The 10,165-nt window shown below is 57.1% G+C and overlaps 1 long non-coding RNA gene across 2 annotated transcripts; it reads right to left on the bottom strand.

The window, feature by feature from the left end:
• Nucleotides 1-2,613: 2,613 nt before the first annotated feature.
• Nucleotides 2,614-10,114, bottom strand: LOC116660272. Of its 2 annotated transcripts, none has more exons than XR_004315708.1 (4): nt 9,049-10,114; nt 7,616-7,692; nt 5,882-6,010; nt 2,614-5,022 (listed from the first exon to the last, which is right to left on the bottom strand). It is a non-coding gene; the product is annotated as an uncharacterized LOC116660272 (long non-coding RNA). The 2 variants fall into 2 exon arrangements; XR_004315707.1 differs by having other exon boundaries at nt 9,527-10,114.
• Between the last annotated feature and the right edge of the window lie 51 nt (nt 10,115-10,165).

Below are 10,165 nucleotides of genomic sequence, written 5' to 3'. Positions count from 1 at the left end.
TTCCATTAGAGCCTCATTCTTTGTCTTTTTGTTCCTAAAAGAATTCACACCTAGAAGAGAGACAGAGTATGAGCCACTTGGAAACAGTGAAGTAATTCCCCCATCCCCAACTCATCCCACCTCACCTCCCTCAGCCCTCCAGTGCTGGTTGGCTGAGACCTTGGCAACTGGTAGCTGGAGAGATCAGGGGCCACATTCAGAGGAGGTTTGCTCCATGCTCTCTGCCCATCAGGCCCAAGCTCTTTGTCCAGGCCTCAAGCCATGTGCCTGCCAACTCTTTTCTGTGTGGGTTGAGGACAAGGAAATGTCCCTGCCCTGCACCTGCCACCAGCCACCTGAGCCCCACAGCAACTCTTGTTGCCTTTGATTTCCCTTTTGCCCCCCTGGGCTCCTGGCTCCGCTCACCTCCCCCTCTAGGTCCCAGCTTCTCTGATCCCCTCTTCGTCCTGCTGGCCTTGCTCTCTTCTGTCTCCCACATCTATCTTTGCCTTTTCCAGCGGTGGATAATTCACCTTCAGAACTTAGCCCCAGGGTCACCTCTCTGGAAGGCTTCCTGGGACCCCCAAGGGACGATCAGGTTCCCTTCCTCATGCTCCCATAGGACTCGGTGGCTGTGTTTTCCTCTGTGCTGGCTTTGAAAGCTCAACAGCCTGGCCTGTGCCACTCCCACTCCAGCAGACCATGAGCACCCAGCCCCAGCCAAGTCAGGAAAGCTCAGGTTCTCAGTAGGGGCTTGGGGCTGCCCGTAGAGAGCCCCTGCCTCTAAATGGGAAAGACAGAGCATCTAGGCAGAGTGGACCTGGGGGTGCCGTGCCAGGGCGTGGGAGGTGGGGGCCGGGCCCAGTCCTCGTGTTCCATTTTGGAGACGCCTTGTGTGGTGGTGAAATGCTGGGGAGACAGCTCAGCAGGGAGCTCAGGAACCTGAGCCTGGAGTCAGGAGAAAGGAGAGAGTCAAGGTGTGTGGAAGGTAGAGGGCCTGGTGCGTGGTGGTATAAACCTGAGCAGGGAATGTGTCAGGGAATGCGAGGAGTGGGCAAGTCAGTTATGGCTCAGGGCCCCCATCTTACAGCTGAAGCTATGAAAGCCAGAGAGGTACTGGAACAGTGACTTAATCTGAGGGCTTCTGACTCCCCACATACAGTAAAATACAGTGTCCCCCCAAAATTTTCCCCTGACTCTTGCCGTTTCTAGACTCCCATACTGGGAAGGAGAGCAGCAGGGGTGGAGGAACATGGCCTAGTTCACAGTGGACTGACTACCTGCATGACTCAGGGCAACTGACTTCCCCTCCGAGCTTCAGGACCCCACGCCAAACCTGGGAGGATCAAATGAACCCGTTGTTCAGCAAGTGGCCGGGACAGAGTCAGCACCCACAGATCATGGAAACTGTTCAAACTGAGAACTGTTTAGTGAGGTTGGGGCTGGTGCTTATTTGAGATCTGAATCCCCAGGGAGAATCTTGTACCAAAGGTTGGAGTTAAAGGGTTTAAATGCACACTTGGCCCCAGGGCCCCGGTTTCTACATCTGAGGAGGGGCTGGTGCTCTGGGAGGGCAGGTGTGCCCCAACTCCAGGGTCTCCCCTCTGTCCTGCTCTCAGGACCCACTGAGGCAGAGCCCCATGGACCTGATGCCTGGATCTGCCTGCTCTCCCCAGCACTCCTGTCACCTCTGGCCACTGGACTGTGCCTGCTCACTGAGGCCCACTGAAGGATGCAGATGGGTGTAGGGAAGATGGGCACAGCAGTCCTTGGGGCTCAGGCCAAAGCCTGGCTCCTTTTTCCCTGGCAGGTGCTCAGATAGGACCCCTGAGCAGGCCTGGAGGTGGTCAGAGAAAGACCAGGGGGTGTGGCTGGCTGAGAGCAGGTGGCAGTGGGCCAAGCTGGCTGGCCACCTCTGGGTGGCACTGGAGGCCCCATCCAAGCAAGCACAGGTGCTGCAGAAATGGGAGGGAATGCAGGCTGGTAATCGACAGGGCCTGATGAGAGCTGCTGGCTCTGAAGCAGAAAGTCAGGCCCTGATCCTCTTCCCCAGTCTTCCTTGCTTGTTCACAGCCCCAGGGTGGTCCTCTGAGCTAGCAAGTTCCCCTTACTAGGCTGAAAACTCCAGAATGCTCAGGGCTGGTGCCCACGTCTGGTATCATGTTCTCAGGAAGAAGTCTTGTCGGGGTCTGGGGCATCCAAGGGAGACAGACGGGAACTGATTCCCCAACAGGGCTGCCATGTTGAAAGTGTCATCTCTGTGAATGGCACCTCTGGAGGTGTGTGGTGCATTACCTGGTGTGGCTGGGAACTGTGGACAGAAGCAAAGAAAGGGCCAGAGAACCTGTAGCCTCCCCCCTCCCCTCAAGAGTCAGAGGGAAGGAGGTGGCTAGTTTTAGCTCAGTGGATAGAAGAGTTTCCTTAGAAGCCCAGCCACCCCTGGTGAAGCTTCTATCCCCAGGGAGGAAGAGAGGGCTATGCAAACTGAGGCTCCTACGGGAGGTACCCAGCATCCCTGCCCCAAGTGAGGGTATGGACAGTACCACCCTATGATGGCCTGGATACCTCAGCCTTTAGTGACCTGGGGGTCTCAGTCCATAGCTGACCCTCCTAGAGCCATTATTCCCTACCAGGCTGGGGACCCAGTTGACACGCCTGCCACTCTCTAGCATTCCACAGCAGCATCCCCTGTACTCTTGCTGGAGCGCCAAAGCCATCAGGAGCTGGGCTGGAGAGGTGATGTGTCTCAGGTCCAGCTGGAGGTGAAGGGTTGTACATCTGGAAGCTGTAGTGATAACAGCTGGGCAGCTCCCCAGAGCCTTGAGGCACAGTCCCATGTGTACAAGTCAGGGCACAGGTCCATGCTGGGCCCCTAGCTGGGCTTATCACAGCTGGTGAAGCAGGGAGCTCAGGTGAAGCTCGTGGAGTCAGCCTGCTTTATCAGGGGTTGCAGACACTGCCCTGCCCAGGGTGGGGGATGCATGTGTTGAGGCTGGTCCTGCCCTCTCCAGGGGCTCATGCTGCCTCTAGCCCTCCCCCAAGTAGGTGGACTGCTCCCTGGCCTGCCTGGAGCAGGAGAGGCACCAACTATGGGGATCCCAGGGACAGAAGGAGTGGAGGAGGCCAGACCAGGACATGGAAGACAAGTGAGGGTGCCAGGAGTGGGGGAGGAGTGGAGTGGCAGAGGATGGGCAGACAGTCTCTTCTGCCCCCAGTACCCTGCTACTGCAGATAGAAGTGGAAAAGGCCCAGTGGTTTTTCGACAAGATGAGCCGACAGCCCCTTGAGCTGGAGCCCAGCCTGAGGACCCCTGGAGTAGGGATGACCAGAGCCCTCCTCCAAGTGGGTGCATGGCAGGGCCCGTGTCCAGCCCTGCCCTGTACTTCATCCGGGTCATCAGTCTTGGAGCAGCAGCCAGGGAAGGAGGGCAGTGCAGGGGCTTCTGTTCAGCCCAGAGGGGATGCTTCTCTCCCTAACATTTGGAAAGAGCTTGTGATCACCCAACTGGCTCCTCTTCTGCTTCAGATGGGAAAACAGCCCAGAGGGTAGGGAAGAACTTGTTCAGGGTCATAACACTGTGGTTGGAGACTGGGAGGCGCCCCCTGGACTGAGCGTAGCTGCAGGAGATGCTGAGAAGCAGAGATGGGATGGCATCGGGACCCAGGCACTTCAGGGCTCAGACAGAGTCTTGATGGGGGCAGCTGAGAACCCTGCACAGGCTCAGGATACAACCCACCTGTGGGAGCGGCCGCTGATGCTCACCCAGGTGGGTCAAGACAGCTGGCAGGCTCAGCCCTGCAGGGAACACAGGGCATGAACTGAGCCAGGCTGTGCTTTTCTGTGCTGGGAGGGCAGAGCAGCAGGTGAGCCTGGGCCCTCGTCCTTGCAGGATTCTGAGGGACTCCACTGAAACAGCACCCTCTGCTGGTGGACACCCAGGTACTGTCCAGACGTAAATCATTTGGTCTGGAGTCGGAGGAGCCCCTGTGGGCTGGGTGGTCAGAGGCCTCCTGGAAGGGTTGAGTCTCAGAGGATGCGGAGGTCAGGAACGCTGGGGGGAGGGGGCTGCGTCGGTAAAGGCCTGTGGGCTAGCTTGAGCAGATAGATCTCAGTCAGGTGAGCCCCACGGCCCTGAGGCTAAGCCATGACTGGGTGGAATGAGGGTCTTCACAGGTGAACAAGAGACTCTTGGAAGAGCTGGGTCAGAGTGACCAGTGGCTTGGGGCCTGCCTGGAGCAGCTGCAGCAGTTACAAGGAGAGAAGCTGGAGCTGGAGCGCTGCGTGCAGGCCCTGGAGGCAGAGAGTGTTCGGTTGCTTGGGGAGCAGTCGGTGCAGGTAGCAGTGCTGGGGGCGGCCCTGGGCCAGGAGGCCTGGCAAGTGGCTGCTGGGGCCCACCTCTCAGTGTCTAGGCCCGGCTGGAGTGGGGGTCCTGTTCTCACACTGGGTGAGATGGCCTGTGGGCAGGAGGTGGGCCAGCCTCTGTCACAGATATTGAGGGGAAAGGCCCAGAGCCCCAAACCCTAAGTCACATGGCCAAAGGCAGACTCTCTTCCCCAGGAATCAACACTCCTGGCTGTTACAATGGCTCCTGTACGGGAGCATGTGGGAAATCTATCCGCTTCAGCAAGTCCTGTCTCCCCTACACATGGCTGAGCCCCTCCTGCTGGCCCAGGGCCAGGCTGGGGAGGTGAGATAACCTTAGCTGCTGGGCTCACTGGGATGCTTGGGAGAGGAACTGCTCAGGACAGAGGGTTGTGTGTGTGCAGGGAACCATGAAGGAGGCATCTCTGTCCCAGTCCCCAGCCCAGCTATCAGGATGTGGTGAGGACATCCATGCAACTTGGACAGGAATCATTGAAAATGGGTGAAAACAAGGTGTGGGTGATCTGAGGTCCATGCTGTGCCTATTTCTACTATTTCCCCATTTCTACTAGCACACTTCAGCTCCAGGAGGCACCAGTGCCCCACTGGAAAGAGCCTGGAGCAGGAGGAATCACATCCCAGGCTTCATGAGAAGGCGTCTGAGTACAGGTGGCAGCTGCCCTGAAATTTAAAGAGGAAGAACTGCAGGGACTCCAGAGGCCGAATGGGGCCTGGCTTCCCCAGGCGCCTACACTCTGTCCACCCCTTTCCCTCCCCACCCACAGCCTCCTCCTCCCCATTCTCTTCCCTACCGCCCAGTCTTTCCTGCTACCTGCCAGTGAGTCTCTTCCGGCTTCTTAGGATCCGCCCTGACTTTATCTTACACTTCCTTCCCTTCTGCCTCTTCCTCCTTGAGCTCCATCAGTCTCCACTCATTCATTAGCATTTACTAAGCAGCTACTACAGGTCTGGCCCTCTTCCATACACAGGAGAACCAGAGTCCAAGCAGATCACTCCCTGGCCCTGAAAGTTTCTGGTTTGGGAGCACATAATCATCAAGCATGATTTATGAGTTAATGTGCCTGAAGAGGGGAAGGGCATAATGGAAGCTGAGGAGGGCTCACTGGGTGGGGTGAGGTGGGGACCACCTGGGGTCAGATGACCCTAAAGTCTTCCCCCAGCCTGGTACCAGGGACCTAGTGCAAAAAAGCAGATGGTCCAGGCTCTGCCAGAGTCACCAGCCCCTTCCTCTCATGGGGTCTCAGCTTCCCAGTCTGTATGATGCGTAAACTCCCTGCCCTGGTCCCTGTATCACCTGGGGGCTCAGGGCCAGGGTATGGGGCCTTTTGGACTCAGGAAGCCCATCTGCCCATAAATGGACAGTGCAGGGAGACAGGGGAGGATCTAGAGACGGAGGGGGCTTTGGAGATGTGAACCTGCCCTCAGGAGGCTCTCGGACTGGATGGTATTAGTCATACAAGGAACACTGAGGGAGGGTCACCCACCAATATTTTTGGATTTAGGGAAAATTTTTAGTCACCTGTCAGTCTGGCAGGGAAGAAAGAGGCCATCTTGCTCTTCCCTCTCAGTGCTGTTCCATCAGCCTCTCCCAGCACCTGACAGGCCATCTGTCCCTTCTCTGGGTCAAGGTGTATTCCCAGGCAGGCCCCTGTGAGAATGGAGTGGGGCGATGTCCTTGGGGAAGCACCAGACCAAGACAGGAGCCAGCAACCCCCCACCCCCATTCCCAGACTTCCCTGCAGGTGGGCTCCGAGCTAACCCAGATGCGGGCTAAGTGTGAGAAAGTCTGGGACGTGCTGAAAGCTCGGGACTCAGAGCTGGACGCTCAGCAGCTGGCCCTAGAAGGCGCCCAGAACCAGGTGCTCAGCACTGCCCCCACCGCTGGCCTCTGCCAGGCCCGTGTGGCGAGGGAAGGACCCAGTCTCCCCTGCCCAATCCCTGATCACAGCATGGCCACTGGCTTTCCCTCCCCAGAGTCAAGTCCCTCTCAGGCTCTCACCACCACTACCCCACTTTCCTTTGATCCAGCCCCAGGGTACCTGGGTGTGAAGGGCTCTTAGAGAGAAACGTCTTCCCTCACAGAGATGCTCATCAGGCCCCTACAGCTCCTCCTCTTCCCCTGAGGATTGGGGGCAGGTGGCACGGGGCATTTGGGGACATGCTGCCAAGAGAGCCCTCTCATTCCCTGGGGGGACATTGCTGGGCCTGGGGCCTGATATGTCTCCCCATCTGCCTTCTCTCTGAAGAGGGAGATTCAGGGGAAGAAGCAGGAGGGGTGTGGCTAGGTGGGCTCTGGGGGCACAGGGAGTTGGGACGTCTGGGTTTCTGGGCCTGGGCTCACAGATTGAAGGAGAGTGGCCTTCAGAGCCTATAAGTCCTGGGCTCAGGTCAGCTCTACCACCAACCAGCTCACTGAGCAATAGCAAGTCTGACTTCTCTAAGCGTCAGTTTCCTTATCTGCAAAATGGGGATACTGACAGTACCTAGCTCAGAGGACAAAGGGAGGATTACACGGGACAGTGCATGCTGCACAGTGCCTGTTTCCAGTCCCCCTGAGCCTCCTGACCCCTGGGGTCCAATTTGGGTGAGTCAGTATCAAAGACATAAAACCAAAGGGGTGTGCCCAAGGCCAACTACTTGTGGTGCTTTAGTCGCAAAGTCTATTTATCCAAATGTTCCACAAACAAGGAATTGTTTTCACTTCTTATTAAGTTCAGGAAACAGTTTGATATAAAGTGCCGCCATCAGTGATACACAGTGTAGCACATTCCAGGGCCTGGAGCCTGAATACTGTCTATGCTTGGATACTGTTTCACTCTGACCAACAGCCTCTTCTTTATGACCCTGCATGGAGGAGCTTGATGGGTGGGGGCTCCCGTCCTTTGCCTCAGCTGCTCTCTGGGAACCCCAAGGGAAGGGGTCAGATCCGTCAGTGCACCCTCAGGCTGAAACTGTGTCCTCAGGGAACAGAAGCTGATGCAGCTGTGAGCATCAAGGATTCCAGCACCAGGAAGACAGGAACCGCCAGCCACCTCTCAACCCCTGAAGGTTGGGGATCCTCTAGAGGGGCAGTGGGAGTGACCCCTGCCTCCCTGTGAGACCCAGACCCAGCTTCTCTCTCTGCCTTTGTCTCCCCATCTGCAAGTTGGAGGGGAAACAGGCTCAAAGGGCCCTTCCAGCGTGGGTCTTTGCTGGTTCTGGATTCCTCAGCTGGTTTCCCCCTTCCCTGCCCAGAGCTGGAGCCACCCCATACCTGGCCCCTGCCCTGCCTCTGTGCCACTTGTGGAGATCAGCTTCTCCTCCATCTGCTCCCAGATCTCAGCCACAGCCCTGGAACCACAGAAGAGAGGAGCATCTGAGAAAAACTGGCAGCCAGGGGCAGTGCACAGGCTGGGGAACAAAGGCGGTGTGGAGATTGAGGTCCCGAGCCACCAGGGAACAGCTTCATAGTCTCACTTTGCAGCACAAGAGAATAAGGTCAGCCCCAGTCCACCCCTGGACTGACAGGCCTCAGAGAACCAAGGACTTCTGAGGAGACGGGAGGCCCCTGTGGCTATGCCTTTAGCCCCCAAGGCCAAGGTGTTCTTAGGGCCTGAGGCCTATTATAGGTAGCTGCAGTCAGAGGCTGTCCTTGTCCCCCACCTGCCACGAGGCCTAAAATGCTCATGTTGGCAAAAGGTTCCTGACTCTCAGTGGATGAGGCCACCTGGTCCTTTCCCAGGGAGGACCCTGTGGCTAGGAGTAGAGCTGGGCAGATAGTGGCCAGTGGGGATGCTGGCATCCTTGTGGGGCTTCGTTGGCTCACTGACTGCCCCAGTGCCAGCAGGGTGATGACTAGGGACCCTGTGTCTTACTGGTGAAGGCCTTGGGCACTGGACTTTAGACTTCTCAAAGTGAGTTCTCATCTACTTGTGCTTCAAGTCACTCTACAGTCTCCATTTCACAGACAAGAAACTGCCCAGAGAAGGCCAGTAATTTGCCATAGGTTACACAGCAAAACAGCAGCTAAACGCCCTGTTTCCCTAACCTGTCGCAGAAAGGTGGTTTCTCATTTCAGACTGCCTATTCTGAGCTTGACAGCATGACCACCTTCAATGGCCATAGGCCAGGCCAGCTTAGGGTTGACATCCTCCTTGAGGTCATCTGGCCATTTTTGTTTTTCTGAACTTCCCTCCCTCTGCTGTGTGGTTCCCTCCCCTACAGAGCTCTGTGAGCTGGGCTACATGCCCCCAGAGTCAACGGTGTCACTGAACATTCCCTCTATCTACTGCCTTAAGTGAAGCCAGGTTTTGGAGCGGGGGTTTCTATGGCAGGGTGAAGGGCTGTTTCCCTGGCATCGTCCTTTGCAGAATATACTCTGTCCCACTGCCATCCACATGGCTGCTGTGGGGGCTGCCAAGTTCTCAACTGATTGATTCAGCACTGGATACTGAACCCTCTGAACCAATGGGCCCCTTCCTGGGATCACCGGACTCGAGACAAGAGTAATTTTTCCAGAGCTGAAGACTGGACACATAAAATGGGGGAGCTGTCAACTGCCTTATTTTTTTCTGCGGAAAAAGCTGGATTTCAGTGACAGCCAGCAATTCCCAGAAAGTGGAATTGGGATGGAGAGGTTTTGGTTCAGTCCAGGGCATCTCTTGCATGGAGAAGATACAAACTTGACCTTTGGGATGGTCGTCTCACCTTGCTCTGTGGCTCAGGAAAAGAGAAATACCTTCCACGGGCACTGCTTCTGGGTTCCAGACCTTCCTGAGGTCGGCTCCAGGCCCTGCTGCCCTCGGGCTCCTCCACACACCCAGGAGTCGGAGAGTAAGTGTCCCTTCTTTCTGCTCACGTGAGCCTGAGTAGTTGGGGTCCCTCGCCAGGGAAACACCCCCACCCCTGATTTGGGGGTGTTAGAAGTTAGAAGGCGGCCCTCCTGCCCTGAACGAAGGCCCTCCCTGGAAGCCAGGCATCACCTCTCCACCGGCTTACTCTCAGTTTGTATCCCTAGCAGAGGGCCACTCCCCCGCCCCTTGGCCTCCTTGTGTGTCCCTGTCTCCCAGCTGCTGCCGGGGCGGGTACCTCACTCTCTTCAAGCGCAGCGGGACCCCGCACTCTTCCCAGTCCTGCTTTTTTGGTGGTTTCCTTCCTCGACTTCGTTCCGGGGGTGATTACAAACCTTCTCTTTCAAAAGGCTCAAGCCACCAACTCCCCTCTTTTTTCCAGGCAGTGACCTGCACTCCGCTTCACAGGGACGCAGGCGGAGGCGCGCTCTGCGCGCGGGCTTTCCTCTCGGCGCCGTGCGGTCCCAAGTCCGCCCCAGTCGCTCCGCCCCCTCGCCCCATTGGCTGGGCGGAGGGCACGTGCCCCATCCTGGCCAATGAGGTGGGGGAGGCCGCGGCGCGTGACCAGGAACGCAGCTCCCGCTGGGGCGTCAGGTGAAGTCGCGAAGCAGAGCCGAGACGTGGGATAATCAGACACCCACACCATCCTCCCTCTCGTCACTGCTCTGGGTCCCCGCTGCCCTCACTGAAAGTAGGCACACGCGGGAGAGGTAAGGGCAGCTGCGTTAGAGTACATTCCTAGCCCTGCCATTCACCAGATATGCGCATTTCTGCTCGTTTCTTCATCTGTAAAATGAATAAGGTCACTGCCTCACAGGTCTGTGGCTGGACTCTTAAACGAGATACTGTGTGCTCAGCGCTCGGGTTAGGGTACAGACTCTAGACTTTGTAGCCACTGACTTAGAACCCTGTGCCCTTCTCACACATCTTGGACCTCACGTTGGTTACTCGACCTCTCTGTGCCCGTTTCCTCA

Source organism: Camelus ferus, chromosome 27 (genome assembly GCF_009834535.1).
Source record: "Camelus ferus isolate YT-003-E chromosome 27, BCGSAC_Cfer_1.0, whole genome shotgun sequence".
Taxonomy (NCBI): domain Eukaryota; kingdom Metazoa; phylum Chordata; class Mammalia; order Artiodactyla; family Camelidae; genus Camelus; species Camelus ferus.
Note: the sequence above shows the minus strand (reverse complement) of the source record. Positions and strands in the feature narration are given on the sequence as shown.